The sequence below is a fragment of the Peromyscus maniculatus genome, chromosome 18, assembly GCF_049852395.1.
Source record: "Peromyscus maniculatus bairdii isolate BWxNUB_F1_BW_parent chromosome 18, HU_Pman_BW_mat_3.1, whole genome shotgun sequence".
Lineage (NCBI taxonomy): Eukaryota > Metazoa > Chordata > Mammalia > Rodentia > Cricetidae > Peromyscus > Peromyscus maniculatus.
The window spans coordinates 17,553,201-17,572,305 of NC_134869.1; positions in this window are offsets into that span (position 1 = coordinate 17,553,201).

Genomic DNA, 19,105 nt, shown 5'->3' on the forward strand with positions numbered 1-19,105 from the left:
TTGTTTTTACTTAAAAAAATGAACAATGAGTATTTTGTACTAAATTCACTATGTTGCTATTAATCCTGAAAGAAAACTACATTCCCTCCTGAACTCAGGGATCTCATGTTCAATGGGCTGCTGCTGATCATATTTCTTGTAGTATCACAGCTCCTACATCATCATTCTGGTTCTGACTTTCCCCTGTGCTGGGCATACCACACTCTCCTTCCCCCATACCCCTCTGTCCAACCTGATCCTCTCTCTGTCACCCTTTCAGACTTATCCTCCTTCTTGGATTGTCAATTCCCACGTTTGTTGGGATTTTTCTTAGGCTCCTTTCTCTCCTCTTGCCATACATTTTAGCTGATGGGATCTGTATCTATAGCTTCAAATCCTGTGTAAATGCTGATGAATGCTCATCCTACATGTCTGGATCTTGCTTTTTTAATCAAGGACCTGGATTGAATTATGATTGTACTACTCATGAATCATTTGCCTTGAGCGTGGCAAAGACCGCTAGAACCCAAGTTCTTTCGCCTTATTACAGTAATGAAAGTTCATTTATGACAAGGTTGTGGGACCTACCAGAGTTAGGACAGCTGCTCTCATAGTTACCTCATCTATAAAAGAGAAGACTGTCCATGGCTTATCTCCAGACCATTCGCCATTTTAACGTCAAAACCTCAGCAGGAAGCATAAGATGAAAAAGCTCATACTTGTAATGTTGCTCATGGAACCCTTTTCTGGGGTGCATTTAAAAGCAGGCACATGTCAAAAATCAATCTTATTTAAGTCTTCCCTGGATGAGTAAGGAGCTTCCAAGCTTATTAATTGGAGAAGAGTCAGATGGATCCATGGATTGTGCTCATGTAATCCAATACTGTGGATAATGTAAACCACTGCAAATACCAGGAATTCTTAGAGACTCCTAGAAAGACAAGAGTTGGCATTTCCTCTAAAGAACAGTACTCAAATACAAAAAGCTGGGAAAGGCAAACACAGAAGCCCAGACTACATTCTCTAGATTCACATTGGTCATTTTAGTTATTCTATTTGGCTTCCAAAGTCCTCTTAAGGTATTACTCAGGATGTGTTTTAATCGACTTTGTCCAAAGGGTATTTTATGGCTTACTCATCCAGACGTTTCCAGCAATTATTTGTTGAGTGACATATGTTTTGTTCAGGCACTGTGCTATGCTCCAAGGAGAACATGGAAGAGACTGACACAATCTCTAGTCCCTAGAAGCTTCATTCTGGTGGGAAGTGATGCAGATTTGACAGGTAAGAAAAGCCAAGTGCCAAGGAGGAATGTGCTACACTCAGACTCTGTAGAGGCATGTCCCCAACAGTGAGGCTCCTAGGAATCGGTGGAAGGCAGTATTCCCAGAGCATCCTGAGGGAGACAGAGAGTGAAGCAGGAAGCCATAGGAATGGACTTTGAGAGCTGGGAACCAACCATGACAAAAAACACTTTTCAAAAAGCAGTGAATTGTGTGCTGCATCAGTCGCTTTCCATGGTACTTTCCAAAGAGTACATCCAGGCATCTGTTTAGGTATTTTGGCCAGCACTGTTTAATGACATAGTAGGGTGGGAAACATAAGAGTTGTTTACACAGAGTAATGATGAGTGACATTTGTGAACCCTCCATTCCCCGTGTGTGCGCGTGTGTGTGTGTGTGTGTGTGTGTGTGTGTGTGTGTGTGTGTGTGTGTGTGTGTACTAAGGGTTCTCAAACCAAGCACTAATAATACTCTGGGCCTGGTGAATCTTTGTTGAGGAGGGTATTTCATGGACTACAGTGTGTGTAGCAGCATTCTTGGCCTCGATCAGATGTCCATGCTACCTTCTTATACCTGTACTCCAGACTAGGAGGCCATGGCTCCAGATAGTGCCAGAAAGCACCTGGTGAACAAAAATCTTCCCCCAGAGGACAACTATTTCAGTTACAAAAACATTTCTGAAAATGGGTCATGATCTCCAGATCTTGAAGGCCACCAAATTCTTAGGTGGGACTTCTATCTTCCTGTGCTCCTTCTCCATGCTAATTCTTCCCTCTTCACCCCTGGGATCGATTTCCTCCAGTTCCTAGGCCCCCCCTCCTGCACACTCTCCTTTTCTCCTGCTGCGTTTCTCCATCTTCCATCCCTTCTCCCATGCCTCCCTCACCAAAATAACAAAACCAAGCCAAGTCTCTAAATAGCATTTGGAAATCTGTGGATTGTTTCCTTTGTAGACAAGGCCCCCACGGGGAAGCGCAGCAGCAGCATCTTGCTTAGGCAGCATAGGCCTCCCAACACACCTTGCTTGCTTAATGGCTGCCAAACAGGTGTGAGCTTCTGGATCTAGGACTCCTTGCTTGTTCTCTTACCCCCTCCCTTTCCCCCCCTCTCTCTTCTACCTGGTTGTTCTTTTTATCGTCTTTATGTATATTCAGAAACTAGAGGTTACAGGAAAAAAAATAACAAGCCCTAGCCTCTGGTAAGGCATTTGGAAAAGAAGGAGCAGGCACAGTAGTCCAGAAGACACTGAAAACTCCACGGGGACAGAGTGGCGCTGGCGGCAGGTGGGGACCGCAGGGGTGACCCACTGGGTAGTCTCCTTCCCTAATTTCCGCACATCCTCTGACGTGCTGTGTCCGCCTGCTCCCTACCGTGTGCATCTGCTCTCAGTCCCACACTCACACCCCTCTCCACGCAGGGGACTTTTTGGGTTACAGACTCCCTGTCCTCTCCCACGAGGTCATGAGGGCCCCCTGCCCTGTGCCTCCACCCGGCCTTTCTCCTTCGTCTCCTGCCATTTTTGGGTCCACCGGCTCTTGCTCTCCCTTTGATCATGCCTCCCTGTACATGTCCACTTTACTCATCTCTGGGCCTGCTCTCTTATCCCCTTGCCCCCTTCTCCTCTCTTCCTGCTACATCCCCTTCTTCCTGGGCAGATGCTTTCTCCCACCAAAGCAGGCTGAAAGGACCGGTTACTCTTCCCCCTACGAGCTGATTAAAAATGCAACTGCACAACCCAGCTCGCTCTATGCTTGCTGGCTGGTTCAGCTCTAGCGGAGCACAAATTTCCAGAGACGAGGCACATCACACACCTCCTAGGTGCGGATGCTCTTTGTGGCCAGTCAATATTTCTTTTAAAGGAAAATGTCACCAGTCATACAGGTGGACTGTGTCGCTGGCTCTCTGGCTAAACTCTTGAACCTGCTCGAATACACGCTGCGCCTTCTGTCTCTATGTCCGACTGCCCCCAACAAAAGGACCATTATGCAGACTTCATTGTCTTTCTCTTGCTCATTTGCCTGTGGGAGAATGGGAAGTCTTTCAAACGGGCTGTGTTTGTAGCCATCGTGGTTCCACATTGGTCCACCTGGTCCCATTAGGAGACAATGAAGGCACCGTGTATTTGTTTAGGCTTTTCTGAATGTGTGCCCCATTATATTCCCTTAGCAGCTTGTAACAAGTCCAAGAGGAAGGAAAGGGGGGAGGCGGTAGGAGCCCGGGAGGTGCTCAGAGTTGTAGACGGCTACTTATTAGCAGCTTTGCATCCATGGGGGCTTTCATGGCCGTGATCTCGGTCAGTCATTGTGGCAGCCGAGTAGAGGCACTGTGCGTAACGCCTCCTCAGCTGGGGGCACAGCTGAGTTGTGCTCTCTTACTCATATGACAAGGCTCAGAACAAGATCCCCGAAGCATCGTCCCGTGGCACTCTGAGTCCTTGAAATCGCGGGGGGCATTTGAGAACAATGAAGAAGCGGGGAGGTTTCTGGTCGGTCACACGTGTCTTCCATGTTTCATAACATCTCAGAACTGTCTGACCTTCTCCTTGGAAGGTCTGAAGGCCTCTTATAAGAAGCATGCTCCTTGTCCTCAAGAACACGAGGGCTCAGAGAAGCATCCAGGCGCCGTATCTGGCAGAGCATCCTGCCCTGTCTTATCTCTGCCCAGTCTGTTATCATCAACTAGCTCACCCTCTCCCTCTGCAACGCTTCCCCTCCATGGTGACACGTCATCAAGCCAAGGACTGCCGTGTGCACACAGACCTGTTTCTTGGAGCACCCTTTCCTTATGGGGGCCCATGACCACATAAAGCATGCTACACACACGTGCATGGTCTCCTGTCGTCAGCCTGACTTTTCTACTTTTATTCAGTCCTAGCCCAGGATGCTGAAAGGGTTGAGAGAAACCTTCCCTCCATTTCAGTTTCTGAAGGCTGGGAAGAGATGGTGGAGATATCTCACTTGTCCAAATCCCGCAAATAGAATGAAGAATAACTGACCCAAAGCTTGAGAAATCAAAAGATCCTTACTAATCCCGGTTCGCAGGGCCCTGTGGGGCCCCGGTGGAGAAAGGAGGTTAGAAATGCCTTTGTGTCCCTGCCTCTCCACATATAGACTGAGAGGAGGAAAAAAATTGTATAGATTGCAACTCTGAACATTCACACGTCACATAAAATTTATAGTAAATATATCTTTATGCCTTTCTCTTCTTAATTTGTCTTCTGTCACAGGAGTTCCAGCCACGAAGTTAGTAACAAGGAAAGAAAAGACCTTTTTTTTCTTTTCCTTTCCAACACACTGCACAGTTGTGAATTGCACAGCCTGATGGTGGGCCAGGCTATGCTCTGAGTTCCGCCTTCCGCGGCATCTCTGTGCCATGTGCAGGGGCACCACCATTTAGAGTAAAGACGTAAAGGTCGTCTGCAAGCAAGCACCATGCCACGCAGTTCACACCCCCAGCAGAACCCAAGGAGGCATGCAACAGCAAGAAGAGAGGAGGAAGTGTGTCCCACAACTGAGAGCTCTGTCAGAAATCCCATTCGGAATTTTTTAAGCCTGTGCCCAGCAAGTCCTCCCTGAAAGAATGGTCTTACAATGTGTTTCTGGGTACGTCTCAGAGAAGATCATGCCTGATAATGCATCCTGCTCCCAGTGTGGGTGCAAAACTGGTGCCTGCCCACTCTACTGGACCACTGGCCTCTTCTCCACACATCTGGGATGGCATCTTGGGGGAAATTTTGCCTGTAAAGGCGGTGCACTGCCTCTAATAACTGTTCTCATTAGGATGTGCAGAGCCAGGCTCAGTGCCCCCACTTCTGGCGGGGATGTCTTGTTCTTCTGGCCTAGGGGGAGAGCAGATGAGCTCATTGCCTTCCATTCTGAGGAAGGAAATGTCCCCTAAGCAGGGAAGAGCGAGGTGAATGCTCAGTTTTCACCACCATGGAAATGAGGCGACTCAATGTCCCTGTATATTCTGTGCCTGGGTCCCCCACAAGCAGAAGCACTGCCAAAGGGAGCCAGCAGTGTGGATCCTATAAAGAGGCGACTTAAAATTGGGGAGTGCGGAGTGAGATAATGAAGGGCGGCCGAAAAGCACTCAGCAAAGCCATGGTAGGGAAATTACGACATCTGTGGCCCCGCTTGGTCTCCAGTCAATAAAGCACACAGCCCCAGCAAGTCTCCCTCTTGCCCGGCACCATTAGAAACAGACCTGGTTTGACTAATGGGAAAAGCCTTGAAAAACACTGTATAAGAATTCAGCCCACACTGAAGCTGACCCACCATCATCTCCCGTCACCTTTTCAGAGCCCCCAAGCTCTGTGCATTTTCCTCCACTGGCGACCGACCTTTTTACAACCAATTCTGTATGCAGTACAGAGGATGTTTCCCCCCTCTGGATGCTAACTCGAAAGGAGAGGGCATTGCAAGCACTCATCTCAGTTTTTCCCAGAGCCTAATGTTTACACCTTCCCTTTCTGACCTAGTCTGACAGGATGGCTCTTTCTCTCTCCTGGGGGAGGAGAGTGCCTGCTACGCTCAGGGTGCCTGAGTTACACACAACAGAAGCCCTGGGAGAAAGGCTCATACCTTGTAAGCAATCTTACTCTTCAGTTTCATGGGACGTAAATGAAAGCTTTAAAATGAGAAAAGAGCAGCCCCTCACGTACGAAGATTTGGATTGAGTGTGTGAGACAGTTGATTTTCTAACTCCTTATTCATGAAGATCAAAACATAAATAAGAGAGGGGATGTCCATTCTGGGAATAGGTTTCCACATCCATTGGGACTGTGGTTACATAATTTCAAATATCAGTCTTGTCTAAATATGTCACTAACCTGTTAATAAAAACATAATATTTACTCAAATGCAATCTGAATTTTATTTTAGTCAGCCATTGAAAGGGATAGAAAATTCCTTATTAAGGTAATGTGCCATTAAAAGATTGAATAACATGTCCTATAGATCAACTCAGCCATTACATGGAGAGTGGGCATGATCTTTGGAACACAAATGTACTCACTATCAAATTCAATATAAAATACAATTCACAGAACCACTGCCCAGAAAGCTAATAAGGAACATGTAGAGCACACACACACACACACACTGACACACACACACACACACACCACCTTCAATTACAAACTAATTTATCACAGCTCATAAGAGGCTTGGTGGTCGGTCGCTGGGTTTTGAACATCTGTGTTTTCGAAATTAAACCCAAAGACTATGGAGAAAGGATTTATTAAGTAAAACACATAAAGGTTATGATACTAACCTAGGGAGAGACACCGATGCATATGACACACACTTAACACGGACTTGGTGCTCAAAGAACAGGAGAGAAAAGATAAGGGAAGGGGACACAGGAAAAGTATAGGGTGAGATGTCTGCATGAGTCCAAATGACAACTTTATCCAAGCACAGCAATTCTCTGAACACTTTTCTAACAGATGCACATTTTTCTGGTGTCCCCTCACCCTGAAAAAAAAGCTTTTACCTAGGTTTACCAAGAGGAGCATCTCAATGGTGACAGCCCTCTCCACCCATGCGCTTTCCCCCACCAGCTGTTCGTTGGAAGATAGGGATGACTGTGGTCCCTTCAGGCTCAGCCTCGACATTCTGTGTCCATCTAAACATTTCCCAACTGGATACAGGCTGCCTTGCTTACTTTTCTGTTGCTGTGATAAAAACACCATGACCAAAAGCAACAGAGAGAAGAAAGGATATATTTGGGATTATGACTCTAGGGGGCGTAAGAGTCCATTCTGATGGGGCGTGGCAATGGACAGGGGGAGGCGTGGCAGGAAGTAGTGGACAGTGTGGCCTGAGCAGGAAGCTGAGAGTTCACATCTTTAACTGCAGGCACAAGACAAGGAGAACAAACTGGGAGAAGCATAAGGCTTTTCATATAAAAGCCTGCCTCCAGTGACATACTCACTACCCCTCTTAAACTTCGCCAGACAGCACCATCAGCTGGGAAACAAATGTTCCAACATCGGGGCCTGTGGGGAACATTTCCATCAAACCACTACTCAGTCTCAATTAGGAAACGAAGAAGAAATGCCCAGCTAAGCATGGTGGCTCATGCCTAGAATCCCAATATTCATGAGATTAGGCAGCAGAATATCTAGGCTACAATAGCAAGACTTTGCATTAAAAATTGATTAAATCAATGAATGCATGAATGAATATTATCCTATGTAGTGAGAGTACAGGGGGTAAGAAGAATGATCATAGAACAATTATAAAATGATAATTTTTCAAGAGAAAGAACCGTGACTGTTAATCTACTTATAGTTGAGGCAGATCTGTAGACAGTGTAAAGACCATGAGCAAGTATCAGCTATAATTCGGCAGCCAGAGAGCTGAGTTCAATCTGCTGACATGCTACATGAACAATTTATTTACTTGAAATTTGGAATATTATCAAGTTAGGCAGGGCTGGGCAGGTGTTCCTTCCAAGTCTTGTCTAGACATCTTTCTGTCTAGCAGTCATCTTCAGGGTAAGCAAAGGGCTTTGCCGATCTTGCCTGAGCACTATCACATCTTTGGAGAAGAATATCTTTGTTGCCTTGACTTGGGTCCCTTCAGGCTCTCATCCTTTCAGTAGGCTGTTCTGAGCTTTCTCATGCTGGTCTGGATTTAAATGTGAGTTGAGCAGAGTTCATCTACCAATGGGAAGAGCAAGGCCCACTGCAAAGGAGGAGGCAATGGAGGCAGGAACAGCTGCACCATTTTTTGTAAGTGCTCCCTACATCTGGAAATACCTAAGCATGCATTTCTGGCCCAGTAGCCTTCTGGATCCACAGCATGCCTACTTTTGGATGACCATGCCCATAGTAGCACTGGTCGTCCTTGGTGTCTTCCCCTTATTTACAACCAGCCACCCTGGCACTCCTCGATTCCCTGCTTGTCATCCATTACCTTCTCATTTTAATGTTTATCCGGACAACAGAAAAGAAGACATTCCAGCTTATAAGTCCTGCCCCGTGAATTTAGGAGTTTTCGCGGATCTCTTCTTTTTGCCTCAAGAGAGAAAGTCATTCAGAATAATCTTTTGAGCCCACTTACTCTAACACCATTGATAAATGTTGACACCTAGTGACAAGAGACACCATCTCTGTTAGACAAAATTACCCACAAAAAGTTCCTCTAAGGCAGTGGAACCTAACACCAATGTAAAACACAGATATTTGCATTACAATTCGTAACAGTAGCAAAAATCACAGTTTATGAAACAGCAATGAAAATCATTCTATGGTTGGGAGTCTCTACAACATGAGGAACTGTATCAAAGGGTCACAGCATTAGGAAGGATGAGAACGATTGTGAGTCTAAGGGCATCATGCTCTAACTATGGCACAAGATGACTTGTGCCATAAACAGTAAGAGTGTTTATTCCCACAATGGCATAGGATCTGTTCAAAATTCCTGCATCAAGGAAATAAATTAGTTGGGTCATGAGTTTCCTAGCATTCTCCTTGGGTTTTTCTTTCCTCTAATGTAGTCAGCGTTGCAAAGCTGGATGTGGGATCCCTAATTCCAATTCTTTTTCCTTTGCTCCCCTGAATGCTAAGTGGAGAAACCTCTTCAGCTCCGAGGCCATCTAACAGCCCCCACCCCAACCCTCCTTCTTTCCTAACCTTGAGTTGTCCCTTGTACCTTCACAGAGCATTGAGCCACTCTGTTGAACCATATGTTCTAATCCCCTCTCTTCACTTCCCACTCAGGAAACTGTCATTGGAAATGCATCCTTCTCACAGGCAGCATGATATTCACTCTGCAGACACAGAAAGACTTGTCAAGATGAACATGTGATTTTTTCCATCTTTGATGAATGAAGAGATATTTCCAACCTGACATGCATGATGCATGGATCTGTGTAGAAGCATGTACTACATCATTTTACTACCCTGGCCACCACAGAGCTTCCGTGAAGGCATTGTCTTCACCAATGGACTAAGAAACACAGGACCAAAACAGCTATGTAATGTGTCTGTCACTCAAGTAATAACTGATCAGACTTGCACCTAGATGTCTTGAATTATGGTTTAATATGTTTGCATAGACTCAGGGACAGTACATTAACTTTAAATATGATCTATATGACATCTGGGGAGGCAGCTTTCATAAAGCCAAAGGTCATGAGACACAGATATGTCTCAGAAAGAAGAAATTTGGGGGGTTAAATTCTTTCAGTATCTACATCAGCAAGCAGTGAACATACTTGACGATCTTTCTAACATAAAAGAGGCCACTAATGATCAATTTTTAAAGAATTGCAACTAGAAAGCTGCCATGGCTTAGCCTACTTTCCTTCTGGCCTACATTAATGTAATAATGTTTCCTAGTTCAAATAACAAAATAACTAGAGCTTGCACGTAGCCCTTTCTCATACTTTTTATTTGAATAATCTCAGAACAAGCCTAAAGGATTTTTGGCTGTCAGTTCCATTTTATAAATCAATAAGTTGTGGAAGAAAAAGAAAAAGATCTCCATCATCCTCAGGTTCAGGGCTGAGGCTCCTATAAGAAAGGAGATTGTCATCATCAACAAGAACAGCACACAGCCTACAAATTTACTATCTTGGTTTCTGTTCCTTTGCTGGGAAAAGATTCCAGGACCAAAGCAACTTACCAAAGAAAATATTTAATCAGGGCTTGCTTACTGTTTCAGGGGATGATTCCATGATCATTATGGCAGGGAGCATGGCAGGAGACAGGCAGGCATGGTGCTGGAGCAGTAGCTGAGAGCTGACATTTGATCTTCAAGCTAGAGGCAGAGAGAGAGGGTGAGAGAGAGAGACAGAGACAGACAGACAGACAAACTGGGCCTGGTGCAGACTTTTGAAACCTCAAAGCCCACCCTATTCCCAAAGTAGTTCTATGAACTAAGAACCAAGCATTCAAACAAATGAGCCTATGGGGGCCACTCTCATTCAGACCACCACACATTTACTTAACAAGTTTAACCTGACACAGAATCCTTCAGAAATCAAGACTCAAAACAAACAAACAAACAAAATCACCAGCAGATCCTGAGTATTCCTATGCTATGTTTGATGAAGACCTGGATAGCTGTGGAAAAGCATAACTGGACAATAGCAGGACAAAACGAGAGAACTTGGGTGTGCTATTCTTTCTGACTGTTGGCTCCTCCATGCATCTTTGTGGGTAACTGTTCCTTTCCTCGGATTATAGTGATTCTCTCTCTCTCTCTCTCTCTCTCTCTCTCTCTCTCTCTCTCTCTCTCTCTTTTGGTTTTTTGAGACAGGGTTTCTCTGTGTAGCTTTGCACCTTTCCTGGAACTCACTCTGTAGCCCAGGCTGGCCTCGAACTCACAGAGATCCGCCTGGCTCTGCCTCCCGAGTGCTGGGATTAAAGGCATGTGCCACCACTGCCTGGCCAGTGATTCTCTCTTTATTAAAAGAAATTTGACGTATTTTCTTCTTGGTAATTTCATATAGGAATACGATGTATTCAGATTGTATCCCTTATTTCCCAACTTTAACCCCTCCCAGACCCCCACTTCTCCCAACTTCAAGCTGCCACCACCACTTCCTCCTTCTTTTCCCTTTCCTCTTTTTTTTAATAGCCCATTGAGTCCAATGAGTGCTGCCCACATATGCATGCACATAGGCTACCATCTGCGGAAGTATGGGCCACCTACCATGGTCTCCACTGCTGAAGGCAACTAACTGTCCTGTAGTTCTCATCCATTGCCAATAGCTCCTCTACTCAGTGTGGAACCTTGTGACTTCTTCCTCCTCATGCCAGACTGCTGATTGTCTTGTCCTTGTGCAGATTTCAGGCCAGCAACCACAGGTGCTGGGAGTTCATGAGTGTGACAGCCCCGTCACGTCCGCAGACATTGCTTCTCAGCAGTCTCTCCCTGTCTGTGCCTCTTAAATCTTTCTTTCTGTTCCCCCACGCTGTTCCCCAAGCCTTTCAGGGACTATTGGCCTCTGCAATGTGTGTCTCTCCTTTAGGAGTGAACATTGGAATATAAGGCTCTTTTGAATGACTATCTTCTAACCTATTTGTGGGACAAGTGGCAAGAGAAAGTCTGAGAGTAACCTTCCTTCTGCTAGTTATTTTTTTAAATGCCAAGGTGTCCTATTTTGGAATAATATATCTGAAAATAATTACTTTTTGTCTCCTTTAGTCCATTCTTAATAAGAGTGATAACGTCGCTGATGATGATGGCAATTGATAATGGTAGTGAATAACTCGAGAGATTTAATTCTGATGCGTCTGGAACAAATGTATTTTCTGGGAAAAACACTGCTCAACTGTCATTGCATTTGTTTGAAAATCTGTGATTATAGAGTGAATGCATAAAACATAAAATGATTGCTTTAAGTAGGCTGAAGGGCTAATGGTGTGTGAATGTTTGGCACTGATTAATTACATACATACACACAATCATATACAGATCTGCACTAGGAGCTGGTGATGCAAACATCAGCATGAGCTGTTATGAACCTTACACATCTCAGATAATTTAATACCCAACAATGCTCTGGGTAGATCTACTGCTATCCCTCTGTTACAGAAGCAGGAACAGAGACAAATCAACTGTCTTTAGATCACAGAGCAAATAAGTAAAAAAAAAATGAGGTCCTAACAACAGAGAGGGCATCTGAGGAGCCACATCTTCCGAGTGGGATTCTGTCCTTTAGAGACTCAACAAACAGATAGGCACATGATGAAGATGTGGAGTAGGAGAGCCAGGCACCACAGCAGGAGTCCTCTCCACGTTGGGATAGCTAGCAGCAGGGGTTGGGGATCTCTCAGCCTCAAGGGGAGGCAGATATTGTACCAAAGGCAAAGCAACATCATAAAGAGACCTGAAGAAAATGTCAAGAGACAGAGAAGGGAAAACCATTTAAAGTGAAAGCTACAACAGCTTGTGAAGACTTAAGCATCTTCTGGAAATAGCCACAAGAACTCAACATGGGAGACACATTAGGTTTCACTTCATAAAAATGGGATGAGGCACGTAAAATGGAGGCTGAGTAGGATCCCTCCATTGTCTCCCTCATTCTTAGAACCCCATTCCACACAGCACCTGTGCTCAGTGCATACTGGAATACTCTGGGTGAAAGAACAATGCCTCCCCTTCCAGCTGGACTACCAAGAAAAAAATTACTTTGAAGCAATATTGTATTTGAAGAGTAGATGCTTGTAGCACTCTGGGTTAAGGGACGAATGATGTCAGGGACAGAATGACAATCTGACAGCTGGGATCTGCTTTATTCACAATGTTATCACAAGGTCTTCTTCCCAGAATTCCTGTCAGCCCCAGGGTTAGCCAACCTGCCTATTTTCCCCACTTTTACACTGAAGGAAGCGGGGAGCAATGAAATTGTTTGCTAGCCACTGAGTACATGTTTCTCTCATGGGTCCTCATTCCGTTTTGACAAAAATTCTTCAAGGTATTTTGTCACATCCTAATTTTTAAAATGCTAAAAACACAATCTTTATACAGATATGTAATAAGTATGTGTCAAGCTTTATATAGCCCATTATTAAGGAAACTAGGAAGATAAAAAAGCCCATGCAAGTGATAAAAACAAGAACTATAATCAGCCTAAGGGAGAGAGAAGAAAGAAACCAAGGAGGTGTTGCTAAGTTGCTTGCAGAACCAGTTAATGTTAAAATAAGACAAGAGAGCTAGCATTCTACCAGTTCCCTTCTCCACTGGACAGTGCTACTCATTGGCACAAGGTACTGTGTTTGTATCATGGAAAAGGAGCTAGGACCTAGCTAATTCAGTAAGTGGCTTTCAGACATTCGTGGTAGAAGATACTGTCAGCCCGGCCATGAAAGTTGACTTCATCTTCTCCAAGTGCTTTGAAGTTGTTCTTGACAGTAGGAATTCTGCATGCCCCCTTTCCAGATATGGAAGCTGAGGTGCAGAGCAGTGAAATTTCTGACTCATGACTATAAATATGTTGGAAGAACCTATAAGTGCTACACTTTTGTTCCGAAGACCATATTTACTCTACTATAGAATACATATCTAGACACATGAGAGATATTCAATATTCAATAAATACTTCTAAGTTGAGAAAATCAGATAAGATCTGGCATGTTTCAGGTAGTATGACTATAGATATGGACATAGAAATCACACCCAAGACTAAAGTTTTAGCTAAATAACTAAGAATGGGTAACATCCCCAAAGTAGTTTAATCACTCACTGACAAATCTTGCACACAGAGGAAAAGGAAAATGATTTAAATGATGTTCTTTCATTTCTCTTTCAGCTCAGATGTAGTAGAGAGGAAAGTAATGCCCTTGGAGCAGGCGGCCATCTTGGTTGTCTCTACCTGGAGCAAGGATTACCGAGGATGCCACAACTGTGACATCTTGGCTCTGTAACACTCGTTTACATAACATGTATACAAATACTTTCAGTGAAGGACCAGATACCAGGAATCCTGCTTCTAGCAACACCACTGTTCATAGCGTATAAGAGAACTATCTCATTTCAAGGCACATCAAATTACTATAGTTTGTTTTTCCTTTCAAGAATGGCAAGGTGATATTTCAGGTGACCCAGACAAATTAGTGATAGGCAAAGATGTCATCTGCTCAAAACCAAAAATTATGTGTCATTCTGAGATCACTCTGGCTTCCCAATTCTAACTATTCCCTGCCGTCTGGCAGGTCATTGTCAAAGATAACACCAAGCACCAAATAACTTGGCAATGAGAGTGAAACATTATAATTTTTCTTTGGGATGTATCAGCCATTCCCATGTTGCAATTTCCTTTGAAAGCAGATAATTTTGCAGTAAGTTACTCCATTTCCATGTTCCATATAACTTAGATTTGTCCATTTTTTCTTACCCATCAGGCCTGATTGCTATCATCTTTGAATCATTGTAGTACCGCCTCTGAACAGCAGAGGTCACCATTAACAGGTTCAGGCTGTTGGCCAAATTTTAATACATGCAAAAGAGCTAGGAGGAGGAAGAGATTTAAAACCTCCAGACTTGGGACCCTGGAGTCATTCTACAGAGGCATGCATCTTTTCAGACCCTACTTTCTACACTCTCAGTTTTCTTAAAAAACTTGGAAGATCTGTTTTGTCTGGAATTCCGTTTGTAACTTTCAGAAAAACAAAACAATTCCGAAAAGAAAATTGATGTAACTAAGGCAGAATACAGGATTGTGTAGCTAACAATCCATCAGTAAACAATGGATGGTCCTTTTAAAAACCTGGGGGATGGGGGGAGTTATCTTTCGATGACCCTGCAGCCATCACGTTCAAAATCAGATTCCATAACAGCTTGCCTGAATACTGATCGAGCAGTTACCGATTGCTCTGATCTATGACTAACACAACACTGGTGTTTGACGTTTCCACCCTTTGCTTTGACCAACTGCAGATAACAAGGCATTCACATCATACACAAGAGGTCAAGTGAACCTCAAGGGTCCAGAATTCTAAGCAGCTCTCCCTACCCAGGGGGACCCTTGGGCAGCGGTGTGTTCAAGCTCTCTGCCTTAGTGGTGACTCTGTGTCAAAGTCACCTAGAAGGCCTGTAGAACAGAATGCATGTCATGCCCCCTCCCCCCACCCACAGCCTCTGATGCAATCATCCTCGGCTCTTATTGGCTAGCTGGTGATGCAGCTGTCTCTGGTCCAGGGGACACTCTTTGAGAAGCTTTGCACTCCACCAAAGCCTGGACTGCACAGCCCACCAATGCACATCACTGCCAGGCAAAGAGAAAAGAAACCCCACCCTGGAATTCAAGAAGCCACATTTGTGGGCTAATAATCTCAAACTAATGATGCTGTTACTCTGTTGATATTTTAATCAAGCCCTGTGTCGTCCCATTATTTTTCTTCTGCCCTTATCTTGATGTTATTAAATGTTTTCCTGGGTATGTCGCCACTTCCTCTCAACATTTCTGGCACGGCCCTGTTTCTGCTGGATTCATTAGCTCAGGTTAGAAGGCTTTATAACAGAGCTAAATCTCTTAGAATACTAACAACAGACAAAATCATAATGTGATCAGAAGAAAAACAGGATTGAGAAAAGGCTTGGAATTCCTCAACAACCTAGGCCTTAACTCTGGGAGTTGATTTGTTTCACATAGGTCTCCTTTTGCCCAGGCTGTCCTCAGACACACTATTTAGCCAAGGATGACTTTGAACTTCTTTCTGATCTTACTTCCTCGACCTCATAAGTGCTGGGATTACAGGCATGTACCAACCACCACACTATCTGCTCTACTAGAGACTGAAACCTGACCTTCTTATACATAGAAGGAGGTCCTCTTTCGTAAGCCTGTTTTGCTCAGTCATTAGCAGGTGAATGTTGACTAGGGAGTCAACAGGATGCATTAGCAGGACACCAATGTCCAAAGCGACAGGATTTGCAACAGTAAAAATATGGACAATGAATGTAGCATAAAATGACGGCAAAATGCCTGTGCCTCAGGAATCCATCGCTCCATCTCCCAGAAAGATATCAGTGGCTTGATAGTCCCATTCATTGTGTCAGAGAGTGCCAGATGGGTGGCCACAGCAGAACTAAAGTGTCCTTTAGTGTCCTCATTAATGAATTCACCTCATTTCTCAGAACTGTGAATGAAGAAAAATAACAAGTTACATGGAAATCACTGTAATCTCTTCTCTGAGCTAGGAAACAATGTCAATGATGATAACACATAATAAATAGCCAGACCTGCTCAAAGAGAGGCATCCATCATGGCCCCATATTGCAAAAGCAGTGTTACCAGCCAGCAGTTACAGGCACAACACTGCCCTATGCACAGAGGAAGGAGAAGTCCAGACATGCTTTCTATATAAACACGACCTATTACAGTACTGTCTGGTATGCTCTGAGAATTCTTTTAGATAAATATTTCTGAGGAAGCTTCTAGAACAACAACAATTTTACACCAAGTCTGCAACCAAGTAGCATAGGTTTAAAGTACCCAGACGTCATAACGGAGTTAGTCTGTCCAGGGTTATGACGGCAGAGGCCAAGGGATTCTATCTTTACCACAGCACAAAAACAAAACATAAAAACACTGTTTCATTAATTTAGTCCACATACACCTTTTCAGGCAAAGAGACTGCATTTTCATCTGCTTTGTGCTTCTCATCAGACATAGAGACACATGCCCCATCGGTGACTGGAAAGCCTTAAGAAATTCCTATCACCTGGATTTGGGGTGGTACCTTTGTCCAGGTCTGTGCTTGCTCTGTGCACTCTGGAGCCTGCCACAAATTACTCAGCATACGGCCTCCTCCATGGAGGGTTTGCAGCCACTCTGTTAAAGCCACGTGAATCAAGGGGTCATTGTAGTTCCTCCATGTGGTCCTTCAAATGGCTGATCCTGAACCATGTGAAGGTGGAACCGTCTTCTGTCCCCCTGGCTGTGTCAGAACTGTTGGCTGTGCATGTTTAATGTGACAGTGCACAGCCCGCTGGAATTACCCTCCCTGTGCTGTCTACACGGTGTCTGAGAATCCAACAGGTAAAGCTAGACTTTTATGGAAGCCCACACTGACTTTTATTGGATGGCTTTTGAAATGAAAACAAATTGCATCTTGGCTTTTATTTCATTAACCCTGAAAGACACTGGGATTGTCATCGATTTGAGATCAGCTCTGTTTAGAGGAAATCTAAGATTTAAATAGTTTCAGTCAAAGACCTGTAATCTAATTTATGGAATACTATTTTTCCTCAGTCTCTTGCCTCCTGTTTTGATGAGAACAAGGGGATGCAGACTATGATTCTACTGACTGTGATGCTCCGGATACTTAGCACAGACCAAGGGCGTGAATATCAGCCTTGGATGAGTTCTTATCTTTCATGGTTCACAGATCTCATTTCTTCTTTGATCATCAGAGTCACTCCCAAATTGAATCTGGTTTTTCTCTCTCTCTTTTCCCTCTACCGCCAACTATTTCATTCTGGACCAAGAGATTAATGAAATCATGGCTAGATTGAAAAAGAAGCTAGTGAACCAAAGAATGATGAATGAGTAAATAAAATCTGAAAAAAAGTAGAGAGAAAAATGCCCAAGAAGGAAGAGAAAGAGTAAAAGAGAAATACAGATCTGGCAATCAAATTGTAATACCGCGCGCGCGTGCGTGTGCGTGTGCGTGTGCGTGTGCGTGTGTGTGTGTGTGTGTGTGTGTCTGTGTGTGTGTAATAAAATAACAAGTGACAATCAAAGAAAGAAGACCTCTGAAGACAGAGTTGAGCCCCAAAGGGACTCTCTTCTACCAGATAGGTTTCACATCAAATTGCAGTGAAAATGTTAAAAACAGATTCTAGGTTTGACACAATACTAGCCTGCCTGCAGTTAGGCAGGACCCATGCAATTCAGAAATGAATGATAGTTCCCTTCTCTCTCTGGGCAATGGCTGGAATGCCATTCAAATATTTTAATCAAGTAAGAAATAAAGGATGTGGGCAAGAGTAGTACCAAGGAGAAAACCATGACATCCCCTTATACTATCTAGCTGTCCGGAAGAAGCCATGCTGGTCAAGCTCTTGCTGATTGCAAAGACTTCTGGTGTCAACTATGGAGGGCCAGCTTATCTCACGGTTTGTTGACACCTCCAAGTATTTAGCCAGCCTCATTTAACTCAAGGGCATAAAAATACAACAAAAAAAAGAGGCTATGTCCATTTATTTATTTATTTATTTATTTATTTATTTATTTATTTATTTATTTATTTATTTATCTGTTTGTTTGTTTGTTTATTTATTTACTTAGCAGAAAGCCAGGAGGGGCATTTACAGGCAGGGAAGTAAGGGGAATTCTTTTGGCGTTTGTTTTCGGATAGGATCTCATGTCATCCAGGTTGGCCTCGAACTTGCTGTCCAAAAGACTGACCTTGAAGTTCTGTTCCTCTTACCTCCACTTCCCGAGTGAGTGCTAGCATGACACGTGTTCAGTTTGTTGGGTGCCAAGGACAGAGCCAGCGTTTTGAACGAGCTACTGAGTACAGCATGCGGGGGATTGAGTAGCCTCAGCTCAAATAGTCTAGCTTTCAGTGTCCTCTGCACAATAGTTCCTCAAGGAGACAGTACTGCACGTGAACCAGGGACTTAGAAAAAATAAAAAAAAAAAGCCAAAGAAGTGCACGGTGTGACAATCACAGCTATCACAATATTTAAGAACATGACTGTCATTTTCCAGAATTTGATTTATTAAGAAATACACAATCAATTGTTGAAAGCAGCTGTCACCAAAAAGATCTGTCTGTCTCTGAGGAAAAGGGTAAGCTTTGAAACACACTAACGGTGTTGAGGTCTGTCTCCTCCCACCTGCCTTCCTCTGGTACATCCTTGCTTATTCTTCAACGTTCTATTCCCAGGATAAGAAGGAAACCCCCTAAAGGTTCCCACCCAAACTTCCCTCTCCTCCCCCAGCAGGGCTCAGAAGCCTCCTCTCGGCTTGAACAACTCCACCTTATTATCATTGCTCTTGCTTACCAAGCTCCTTTCTGATGCAGAGTCATCGATAGTCTTTTCATTCTAGGATACTCTTCCCTTAATCTGTTTGTTTCTCTTCAGTAATAGGGATTGAACATAGGGCCTTGAACATGCTAAATAAGAGCTCTATCACTGAGCTGCATCCATGACCTATTATTATCATTATCACCATTATGATTACTATTGTTTATTATTATTGTATTATTAATATTATTATCATTTAGACATACTGTCTGCTAAATTAAGAGTTGACCAGGCTGACCCTGAACTTGTGTCCTCCTGTCTCGAGCTTGCAAACAGCTGTTTTCTTGACCTACCTGATGGAGCTTACTGCCCTGGGACAGGCCCTCAGCACTATATGATACTTGT